This window comes from Juglans regia, chromosome 12, assembly GCF_001411555.2.
Source record: "Juglans regia cultivar Chandler chromosome 12, Walnut 2.0, whole genome shotgun sequence".
NCBI classification, from domain to species: Eukaryota; Viridiplantae; Streptophyta; class Magnoliopsida; order Fagales; family Juglandaceae; genus Juglans; species Juglans regia.
This window is the reverse complement of record NC_049912.1, coordinates 23,149,656-23,162,727: the sequence shown is the minus strand read 5'-3', so window position 1 is coordinate 23,162,727 and position 13,072 is coordinate 23,149,656. Positions and strand designations below refer to the sequence as shown.

The 13,072-nt window shown below is 30.7% G+C and overlaps 1 non-coding gene across 1 annotated transcript; it reads left to right on the top strand.

Annotated features, from left to right (window-relative positions):
* Positions 1-12,012: 12,012 nt before the first annotated feature.
* On the top strand, positions 12,013-12,138 carry LOC118344084. Its single transcript, XR_004797851.1, has one exon. It is a non-coding gene; the product is annotated as a small nucleolar RNA snoR80 (small nucleolar RNA).
* Positions 12,139-13,072: the final 934 nt, after the last annotated feature.

Here is a 13,072-nt window from a genome sequence, read left to right as displayed (position 1 = left end):
CGACTCAGCGATTATTGAAATCTCGAAAATTTCTCTACAAGGTTCTAAATGTCGAAATGTACCGTAGAAATGAATATACATATTCAAGAAACATTTCTACGGTGACTATTCGGCCAATGGCTGGCCGTGGTGGCCGGAAAATGAAGTTGAATATCCGGCCACCATTTATCCCATTTTAAACAAAACTCAATCCAAATCTCAATAAAATATATGTTATATTGAATAAAAGATGAATGCCTACCTTTTTGTGACGGTTGTGGCGGAGTTGACGGCGGCGGTGACGGAGGCGTGGCGGCGTGCAACGTAATGGACGTTTGTTGATGAATAGTTTTGAATATGTCGTTTTGACGTTCAGTTTTGGCCTTATATACACATAACGTTCGAATGTAATAGTAATTACGTTCGAACGTTTGTCAATTTAATTTCAAAAATAATATCTATAATATATTATATTATAAATGTTTATATATTATATTAAGATGTTATATAATATTATTGACAATTAAGCCAAATTGGTTTGACGTTTGTGATACTTGTTATACTATATAAAGTTTAGCAATATGTTTATACATGTTGTTGTGATTTTATGCTTACTCTTAAAATAATTGTGAGTATTGTTTGTAGTTTTGTGAATAGTTTATGAGTTATGGTTTTTTTGATGAATTAATATATGTATAAATTGTTGTAGAATATTGTGCTGAATTCTGTGATGGATTTAATACATAAAATATTCTTATATTATATATATTTATGTTCATCATTTAAAGTATTATGTTATCATACTCGATAAAAATATGTAGTATATGGAGTTATTCGAGATATATACAATGTAGATGATATTTTATTCTATAAATTTTATATACCTATCGAAGTTTAGTATAACAGTTCGAAGAGATCATTTAATATGCTAGACAAGAGAAGATATATCCTTAAGATTTGATATATAGTAGTATAGTTTATATATTATATTTTAGAATTGTACTTATGTTCTCATTGCTTATGGTTATATCATTAATGTTACTATTGTTGTGTATTATTGTAATATTTATTTATTATATTTAGTTTTTGATAATTAATTGTTAAGTAAATTTATTATATATTAATATGTTTTGTGTATATTATTATAATATATATATTATAATACAATATATTGAATATTAAAGTTGATGCAATTTAAATTATTATTTGTGAATGACGTTTGAATATGTTTTTGTTACAAATATATGTATTAATATTGTTGTGAATATATAAATGTTATGTGAATATATTGTGATATATTATTTGTATAGTTTGTAAATAGTTTAGTTCTATTTATTTTATTATGATAATAATATTAACAAATATAAAAAAGTAATTTTAAGAATATAATTAATTATATAACTTAAAAGTTTAGTATGAAAATTAAAATAAGAAATTAATAATAGTTTATAATAAATATTGAAGTATAAATTTTAATTAAGTAATCATAAATAATTTAATTATATTATAAAATTATATTTAAAACTTTTAAAATATATTAATTATTTATATTATATAAAATATAATTTAAAATTTTAATATAACCTTTAAATACTCTTCAATAAAAAATCTTGAACCTACTAAAAATAAGTTGAGATTAAGTAAATATACTTATTTATTATAAACTAAAGAGAAAATAAAGATCTAGATGCTTATATAAAAATTATATATTATATCTTAATAAATAAATAACTTATAAATTAAGTATAATAATTAGAATTAAGATTAATTAATTATATAATAATAATCTCAGAAATTATAGTATAACCTTTGAAATTATTATACTTTAAGAATGATGATCTTGTACACAACGAGGGAATATGATCTTGAAGAAATGTTGAAATTTTAATTTAATTGCACTGTCATAGTCTCTCCGGCCTTGAGAGTTTCAAGGTCGGACAGTTTGTGAGGGTACCCGGTTTCAAGATCACAAGGTTGTGTACAAGATACGAAACTTAGGACATAATATTTTGTAAAAACGTTCTATGTTTACATTGTTACAAATATATTGTCCTTAAGCTTTGTTAATATGTTTTGTAATAAAATTACATATATATTGTCCTTAAGCTTTGTTAATACATGTTTTGTGAATAATAATTAAAATTATAATTAAAATTATATAATAACTTTTAAAATTATATATATTAATTATAATTTCTAAATTTTAGTCTAATTGCTTGACTGTCTTAACTAAAATGTGATAATATAATTTGAAATTAAGTAATAACAAATAAAAGTAACTATTTACGAATTATAATAATTAAAATTATAGTATAACTTTTGAAATTAAGTATATCAATTAAAATTATACTTTAAGAATGATGATCTTGTACACAACGAGGGAATATTATCTTGAAGAAATGTTGGAATTTTAATTTAATTGCTTGACTGTCATAGTCTCTCCGGCCTTGAGAGTTGTCAAGGTCGAACAGTTTGTGACGGTTAAGTAATTAGACTAAAATTTAAACATTTCTTCAAGATAATTCTCCCTCGTTGTGTACAAGGCACGAAACTTAGGGTCACATAATTATCTTCCATCTCTCTTTAATTTAACAATATAACACTACTTGAAGGTGACATTGTTAATGTAAACAACATGGAGACATTGTTAGTATGATTTTTTGCTAGATGTGTGTGACATTGCATAAATATCCTTAGACCCGTTTGGGAATCAGTGTACATTTATGTGTCCACTGATTCCTGAATTGTCCAGTGTGGACAGTTTGAGATTATATTATCTGTATTGTACATTTTTGTTACTCGCTACTTTCCACGTTTAATATGAAGTTTGGTGTCTTCTTCTACTGTTCTTCGGGTATACTGTTCGTTAGGGTTACAATCCCGATATTTGAACATGTATACTTGGAGAACTATGGGGAGGTGCTGCCGAAATTTCTACTAACGTGGAAATTAGTAGAGTGATGAGATTTGTGCAATATGGAGAATATAATCTCGAATGGGATAGGACCAACTACCTTAAAAAAGAAGCAATGAGAATTGGAGCATGACATGCATGTGGTATTTTCAATATACGTGTTATTAATATATAGATGTTTTTTGAAATGGACAAAAATTGGATGCGTCTGGACGATAGACTTGGAAAGGATTACGTACCCTATGCACGTGGAGTAAGAACCTTCATTGATTTTATATTTATATCTTTTAATTATTTACATTCATATTCGTTCTATATATTATATGCATGTGTACATATTACAATTAATATTTTTAATATATTTTATAGCACTTGAGTTCTACAAATGCACATAATAGATCCGCTCTGACTGTCGATCATCGTGCCGGTTCAAGGTCATTCCACCGTCTTGCTGAAAAAATGTAATTAAAAAATTATAGAATTCATTTATTTTCATGATATTCTTTCTGATAAATACTAACATTATCTTTTTAAAATTGCTAATATTGTCGCTTTGTTAGAAACGTGATGATCCTGAAAATTTTTCCCTCATTCATGTCTATGTTGCTGCTCACACTAATGAGCATAGTGAGTGGATGGATCCTGTCGCTGCAGATAATTATGTAAGTAGTGTTAATTTTGTTCAATAAATTATTTATATAACATTTTAATAGTTTATTTCTTATTTCTATTTCTTTTAATACGTTACTAAATTATTTACGATCATTACCTTTTAAATTGCAGAGAAAAATGATGGAGATGCAGTCGGCTTCTGAGGAATCATCTCCTAGTGACATAAACATATTCACGCAAGTGCTCGGGCCGCAGTCTAGTATGGCAAGAGGTTTGGGACGATCTATCAAGCATAAATGTTCATCCTCCTCAACCTCATCGGCTTCACAAATTAATAATCTTACGGCAGATTTAGAAGCTGCACGGCGTGAGAATGAGTATATGAGGTCGAGACAGCAAGAGTTAGAGTCTCTCTTAGAACGACACTCTCATTTAGAGACGCGTTTGCAGGACCAACAGAGAGACCAAGAGGAAAGAATACGCAGTGAAGTGCAAGAGCAAGTGCAACGAGAGATGATGGTGCAACTGGAGCGTGTTATGTCGTTGCAACAGAATCCCCGTGGGCGAGGGAAAAAGAAGAAATAAATTTTATCAATATTTCTGACTAGTTTTAATATCTAATTTTGTGCTTTTATAAGACATTGTTATTATTAATTGGGTATGTAATATGATATAACATTGGTATTATGTTTTTAAATTTTATGAAATTAGTATTTCTGATATGTACGTTCGAATGTAAATAAAAATCGTTCGAACGTTGGTTCATAGAACAAACGTTCGAACGTAAATACAATTTGATCGTTCGAACGTCAAATTGTACGTTCAAACGTATTCACGCTAAAATGAACAAACCGTTCGAACGGTAAAGCGATTAACGTTCGAACAAGGAACTTGCATTCGAACGCTCATTCGTTTACATTCGAAATAACGTCCGAACATTATACGCGCTACGTTTGAACATTTATGTTTACGTTCGAACAAATATTCGAACGTTTATTGTAGTTAACGTTCGGACGCTTTAACATTCGAACGTAAATATATTGCGTTCGAATGATTTTCAACGAACGTAAAATTCTCTCATTCGAACGCCAATCGGTTGGGTGAACGTCCGAATGTAAATATGATACGTTCGAACGATATTCAGCAAACGTCAAATTATCTCATTCGAACGCCAATCGGTCGGGTATAACGTCCGAACGTCATATTTTACGTCCGAACGTTATTTTCTGTGACAGTTTATAACCGTCACAAAAACATGAACGTTCGAACGTTGTACCGAACGGAACACTTCCAACCGTCACTAAAAATATTTTTTGTGACGGTTGAACAGTAAAGCGTCACCAAATGTTTTCTGTGACACACTTTAGGTGACGGTTGTGGTGACGGTTTCAAACCGTCACCAAATATGTTTAGTGACGGTTTGTCCTTTTTTGGTGACAGTTTCCGCTGTCACAAAAGGCACATTTTGTTGTAGTGGAAATAAGTGGTACTTGGCAAAATCCACCACCAGGTTTTAGCAAGATCAATTGGGACATGTCAGTTTATAAAAATCAGTGTATGATTAGAATTGGAATTGTTGTTAGGGATGAGGAAGGCAATATATTGGCCACCATGAGAAAGAAACAGACTCTACTTCATGATCCACTATTAGTAGAAGCAAAAGGAGCTGTCATAACAGTAAACTTTGGAATTCATCTAAGAATGAGAAAAATAATTTTAGAAGGTGATTCCAAAAAAGTAATAATGAATATTCAGAAACAACCGACAAATGAGAGTTATTTTGATATGATCATATCAAAAATTAGATCAAGAATCTTATGTTTTGATGTTTGTAATGTTAAACATATCCATAGAGATCAAGGCAATGTAATAGCACATACACTAGGTAAAAATGCTTTGTCCATTCTGATGGAATAATGTATAGTGAATATGGAGAAAACTCCCCACTATATTCAACAATTGTTATGATACAGTTTCATCAACGAAATGAGGTTTATAAAAACAAAATTACATAGAAGTGAGAGGAGCAAAGAAAGAAGACGGGTGAAGACGTTTTTCTTCTCCCAAAATACCAGGGAGCTAATCCCAGAAATTGACCGGCTTTTTCCCGTGGGGTATAGTCAACGGTCAACATATTGTTCCGATAAGGTGTCTTATAAGTGTACTTTTTTTAATTCTCTTAAATAATTTTTAAAAAATTATAATATTATTAAAAAATATTTTTATAATTATTAAGTAAAAAAAAAAAAACAAGCGTATTGTCGGCACAATGGCAATGTCTTCACATGTAACCTGACATCATCAGTGTCAGACACCGCTTACGGCAGGAGTTATATTAGAAAAACTCTATATACAGTCGGTATGTGCAGTCGAAATACAATCGGATGTCTGACAGCTTGGGTCCCACTCTCTTCTTTTCTTCCTCCACTTTCTTCCTCCCTCTTTCTCTTCCCTCTTTTTTCTCAACAGATGGCCTATTCTCTACAGGATTGCTACGGGATTGGAGACACCCATCATTCTAAACAAATTTCAATCACTATTCTTCTTTCTGCTTTTTTAAGCTTTGGTGCTAAGTTGTTAGCCCACAACCATACATACTGAATCAACATCCTCCAAATAAAAGTAAGAATAATGGGAAGAATGAATAAAAATGTCCAGCTCAAGCACCCTCACTTATGGAGGTCCCCCTTTCCACTCCAGACAGTCTCTATCTCAAAGGGAAAAACACTGACTGGTGACTGCTGGGAAAATTTTGCGTTGATTGCTTCTTGATAAAATAAAAAAATGATGAAGTTAATTGCTTTGATTAGTTTTCTTTCTAGCTTCTACCTAGTCAAATTTTACCTCACCATTTGGTTGTTGGGAAAAATACAAGAGAACATAATCTATGTAAGAGAAAAAGTAGAGAGAGTAGTCGTTGGCTTATAAGACAACTAAGGAGGCACCCACAAAGGAAGTTGAACAGCCGCACCCATTTTTGCTCCCATGGCGTAACGACTCAAACTTAGAGAGAGAGAGAGAGAGAGAGAGTTGCTTGAGATAAAATTTGTATATAGATAACGGACTAATGTATGAAGAAGGAAAAAACTAACTTATCCAACATATAGATCTATTAAAAAATCTAAGATAAAAAATACAAAACCAGCCACAAAATAATTTATCCCAAAAAAAAAAAAAAGCAAGAAAAAAAGAGAAAGATACGAGAAAGAAGAAACCGAATAAGAAACAAAAGTTTACCGGAAAAGAGAGAGAGAGAGAGAGAGAGGGGTATGGTTTGCTTTCATCCTTTTTTAGTTTTTTTTATTCCTACGTTTACCTGCTGCTTACATATACCGACTGTACCTAACAAAATTGGTTATATTATAAATATAATATATGGATCCGAAGATTCGGTGTTGAAAAGGACATACATGGGTCAATGGTGTTGTATAATGTAATAAAATAATATTATTTTAAATTTAATTTTGACTTTTATTTTTGATTTGATGTATTTAAATATAATAAAAAAAATATTATTATATTTAAAGTTGTATGAATAAGTTATTAGTCTATTATTATTATTATTATTATTATTTTAGGTCAATGGTGTTCCTGTAGCAAGCAATCGCAAGTGTTAAGGATTTGACTCATGTAACGTCGTCCAAGGGCTGGTTTACGATTGAATTTCATTAATTGCTACTCCAATTGGAAGGCTTTGTTATTACGCTAGCTACCATTGATGATATTACGTACGGTCATTCCTGCAATGGAAACAATTAATTCCTCGTTTATTTTGATAATTTTTCTAAATTCGTTTTGTTTTATAATTATAATTTTTTTTTAATTTTTACTTAAAATAAAATAAATAATTTATTTTTATAAATTCTAAATAAAAAATAATATTAAATATATATATTCTAACAATATTTTATTCAATTTTTAACTTTAATCTTAACTTATCTCATCTCATCTTATCTATAAAAATAAATAAGATTATGTCAAAAAACTTTGACTTAAGTTATTAATTAAATTCGTTATTACAAAACTATATATAATTATAATAAATCTTCAAAGTAAACTAACAAAAACGCAACATATAGAGGAAAATAACAAAACAATTCTTAATTAACAACTTTAAAAATATATATAATTAAGGTAGACTAATCATCCAAATTCAGATGAGAAATAATAGGAAAAGTACAGTAAATTATGAAATTCAAAGAAAAATATTACATATATATATATATACTGCATGAAATCATATATGCATGATGATCAGTATGCTTCAGCTAATTAAATACACTCGATCGATCGAAGATTTTTGGGCTGGCCTCAAACAAAACATACGTAAAAAAGCCAATCGTAACACAACTGCAAACAAGCATGAAAGAATTCAGAATCATATGAAAAAACAATTAATTGGGCATCAGAAAGGGCACGTACGTATCCTGACGATCATGAGTATACCTTAAAAACCACACATAGTATATATATAATCCCTCAAAACTTGAACCATATACGTGATTTCTGTAGAAAAATACGGACATATAAGATTCTTAGTTTTAGACAAAAATCTTAAAAATACAGGTCGACCATACTACGGAGGCTTGCTTGGTATGCCTTCCAATGCATGCATTTGTCAGATTAGACTCATAAATTAAGGTATAGAATTGATCTAATTCACTAATCTTCATGGTCGGGACCGGGAAACATGGTTCTGTACATTTTGCAGGGACCATAGAATGAAACAAATCTATTTAATTATAATATTGGATTTTTTTAATTTTTAATTTTTTTAATTTTTGAGATGAAACAAATCTATTTAATTATATTGGTTCCGGAAACGGATGGTGCATGCGAAAAAAAAAAAAAAAAACCGAAAAACAAAAACGCGGGAGATCATGATCTCTGTGTTGCCATGCTTTGGTCTGAAAATGGCGCTGGCCGTGCAGGTCGTTCAAATGTTTATAAAGTCCTTCTGATTGAAAAAGTAGATTATATATATATATATATATATAATTCTTATTGTATCTTATAATTTTGTTTACAAATTTTGACAAATAAGCTGTAGTTTTGACTTTAATTTGGTCAGTCTCTTTATATAATTTCTATATAAATATACGAATAAATATTATATAATAAGGATTCAAGCAACAAGCATACTATTAGCCAGGAACATTTATGATTTCCTTTTATGTTCTGAAATACTTAAAATATTCGAATATAAGAATTGTTTCGTTTATGTCTGACTACTCGAAGCTAGCTTGTCATGCATGTACTGCATGTGGGCGGCCGGCTCTGTCCATTTTGCTTTTTCCTAGTGATATTGTGCGGTACATGATTATTTGATAATGGGTGAGTCAGTGCCGGTTGACGATTCACGATTGTGTACATTAATTAATTTTACTTATCTTTTTTTATTATTGGTCTGTCGACAGTTCTTGATTTAAAATTGGTATAAATATAAGTTAAATATTGTTGGTATTGACTTTCAATGGAGGTTTGGTTATACATATTACATATTAATAGTTAGAAAGATCACATCAAAAATCGTACTTGGTAATAAGAATTAGTAAACAATTTTATTAAATAATTAATTTGTATTTGGACTAATCATTCATAATTATTTCAAAGATGATCAAATATGATCAAATAAATTCGCTTCATTTGAAGTAAATTTGAACGTACCCAACTGTTTGAACATCATTTTGGGATGAAACTGTTTTATCTCTAAAAACAAAATTACATTCAAACGGGTCGTTCAGATTTCATCCCTAAAAGTCTTTTTTTGGATCGAACAAAAAAATTCATAAATGAGTTTGTAAAAAATATTTTTTTACTTAATTAATAAAAAAATATTTTTAAATGAGTTTGTAAATTTTTTTATAAAAAATGTTTAAAATAATTTAAAAATTACTTGAAAAAAAACCCAGAAAAAAGTCAAATGAAAAGAAATTGAAAAGCAGGTCGACCGAGCTGGATTTTTTTTTTTGAAAAAAAAATCAAATTTGAGTAAAACCGAAAGAGATTATAGTCCTATTAATTAAGACCAGAAAAAATTTGAGTTAATTAACAGCGATGGAACCAACAAGACAAAATCCCAACACAGCTTATCACTTCAAAATTTTCAAGGGGCCGGAAAAAAAAAAAAACTAAAATAGATTATCACAGCTGGTTGATATGATAATTGATATGTTCATGAGTAAAAGTACTGTGCATGCGCTAGCTATGGAGACAGGAAAATGTCGCTAGGCAACAAATTAAAGCGATACGCATGAAAAGCACACGTGAAGCAGGCGTTATATTGAATGGCTTGCTTTGGAAAAAAAAAAAAGGGGGAAGGCGGTATATTTATAATAGAAGTTTCTCTTAATCTGATTTGGATAGTAAAATCATATCAACTCATCTTATTTTATCACATCTAATCATTATAATTTTTCTAATGATTATAATCGGACAATTTGTCACCAGCTTTCAAGCTTCGGTAGTCAATGAAAGGCCTATGCCCCCGCATGAGAAGGTGGTCGTGAAGTAATCCAGCAATGTTTCTTCTGGTATCCGGACCCCGGTGGCTTATGAACACGTCTTGTGGGGCAACTGGCATTGTTTGGACATGGTTCGGCCTGCAGTAAGGACTAGCAAAGCACTTGGGCCAAGCTTGGCTACTATAACCGCTACTTTCCCTGTGATTAGCATTACTCTTAATTACATCAATAACCTAGGCAGCAGTTATATATGTAAGAGTAATATTACTGCCTGCCAGTACGCGTTCAAATCAAAACGCCATCTTCCATGACAATTGTAATGCGCATGCAGAAGTTAAAAGAAAGTAGATTTTGAGCGAAAATGGAAAAACAAAACTTTGACACCAAGTCACCAAACAAAAAACTTGTGTTAATTAACTGTAAGTAGCATCGTCCTTCGATCGGATGTATATTTGAAGTCTTAAAACACGGATGTATTATTTTTCTAGATAGACGTCGTTCTCGAATATAGTCAATATTACACAACCACCAAACTTGTTAGAGCACTGGCAATGGACTATTGCCAAGTCCAAGTCTAAATTGCATCTGATTCTGAGGTAAAATCTCTGGCATTGGAATAGGTAAAGGCATATTTTTCTAATTTTAGCTGTATTAAAATCCTCAAGCTAGTCATACTTGGCAAGTTCATGTAGAAGGAGCAAACATACATTTTATTGTTTCTGCTCTTCCTTTCTCTTGTGTTTTCCATTTCCCTCGTATTTGCCCTCGTCTCTCGTCTTTCCCCTTTCCCTCGCCATTTTTTTTCTGAAGCTCCTATCGCGTCTTCTCTCTCTCGCTCGTCTCTCTGTTTGCCATTTTTGTTTTCTAAAACTCCTCCCCCTCTTCTCTCCGTTTGCCATTTTTCAACCTCTGAAACTCATCTCCCTCTTCTCTCCCTCGCACGTCTCTCACTCTTCTCTCCATTTGCCATTTTCTTTTTCCGAAACTCCTCTCCCTCTTCTCTCTTCCTCAATCGATTTTCTCTTCGTTCCTGGGTCGATCTTCGACGGTTGTGCAATTTTCCCTCTCTCTCTCTGTTGGCTTGGCTCAAGAACGCAACAGTCTCTCTTGGTTTGGGTTGGTAAAACTACCGAAACTTTATTTGGGTAATCTTTGTATTGAGTATGAATTTGTGAATTTGTGAAATAGGTATGAATTTGTTTGGATAAGATTGTTAGTATCATGGCTAATTTTTCTACAGTTGGTGTTGTTGATTTTTCTGAAGTTGGTGTTGCTGATTTTTCTTCAATTGGTTATTATCGCGTCTAGCCAGACCTCCTCTTAGATTCTTAGAGCTGAGCCCCCATATTTTTTTTTATGTTTTCGGTAACTACAATCCGTTGTTTCTGCTTTCATTTTTTTGGGTTTGTTTGCTTTACGTGCATGGCCATTTTCTTGTGTCTCACTCTGTTGTTTTACTAGTCATTTTGGTTATCGATTGGTTTTGTGTGCGCTATTGGTTACTCGGTTCTGTATTTCCTTAGTTGTTGTTGTTTTTGTGCATATTCAGGGTTTTGATTTGAGCTTATATTCGACATGAAAAGATAATATTGGGATTTTCTTGTTTACTAGTTTATATGCTTTCATGTAGAGGCTATTTTTTTTAACCTGTGCATCACCACACCTCTATTTTTTTTACGTGTGCACATGAATCAAAATACCTTTTTTGTCAATCATGTAAAGGATGGACTCAAATTAAACTGACTGGGTTGAAGTGGCTCTTTGTTTCATCTCAATTTTCAATTCAATTTCATCTCTACAAAAGTTGATTATTATTGTGGACCTGTTTGACAACATCAATTTGACCTTTGGAATTTGAATTCTTCTCATTGTAGTTGTTTTAAAACTTCCCACCGATCCCAGCTTCTTCATATCATTCATCAACAATTAAATGTCCATTTCAATAAAAGAGCCAAGCATATTAATTCAGGGTTTTGATTTGAAAATGTCCTAAATTTTTCCTAATTTAAGCTCTTCTTTCATGTAAGCATGCTTTAGGGTGTATTTATGTGTGTATGTAATAATATATGTATGTGGGTAATGGCTTGGACGCTACATATAACGTTTGTGGCTATCTTGATCGATAGTTTCTTTCAATACCATTTGATCCCGGAAACACCACATATTTGAGATGTATAACATGATTTGCTACTGATAAAAAAGATGTGAATAGATAATATTGATTTGTGAGTATGCCTATTATTGTTTAGATAGTATTGATTTAGATTGAGTAGAACATTAACATCAAATGTGTTTGTTGTTCTTTGAACAGAGATGAGTTTGCTGTTCTTTGCAAAACAGATGAGGAATAAAATGTGTTTGTTGTTCTTCTTTGCAAAACAGAATTAGAACTTAATTTCTTTGTTGTTTTTCTTTGCAAAACAAAACAAGAAGTTTATTTTTTTGTTGTTTTTCTACATATTTCTTTACTATTTTTCTTTGATATTTTTCTGCACATTTCTTTGCATACTAGATCAGCAAATGAATTTAATTTCTGACTCTAATTTTCTGCATATATGCGTATGGCTTGCTAGTTTCAAGTTCTTTTTTTTTTCTCGGTTCTAATTCTATATTTTTTGTAACTTCTATATTTTTACTTCACATTTGGAACTTCTATATTTTTTGTAGATGAAAAATAATAGGTTGAGGAAAAAAATTAGTTGGGAAACAATAATTTAAGTATCAAATTAAATTATTAATTAACATATGGTTAGTGTAATTGCAAAATATGAAAAAAAATAATATTATTAAAAAAATAATATTATATTAATATTTTGGCTAATCTAATGGTTAGTCCAATGTGAATTCATCTAGCCAAATATTAAGACTATTGCCAAAACTTGAAATTCTAGCTAAAATTTAGACTTGACAATGGTTAGGTCATTGCCAATGCTCTTAGTGGACAGTGAGTGGCACCTATAATATTCAACAGAAGGAAGCTATGTACCGATGGGTGCAAATTAATGCACTTTTTTATTATTATTATTTTTTAATCATTTTTACATAATTTTAAATATTTTTAAAAAGTAAAAAAAATATAAATTTTAAAATATTCACTTCCTTA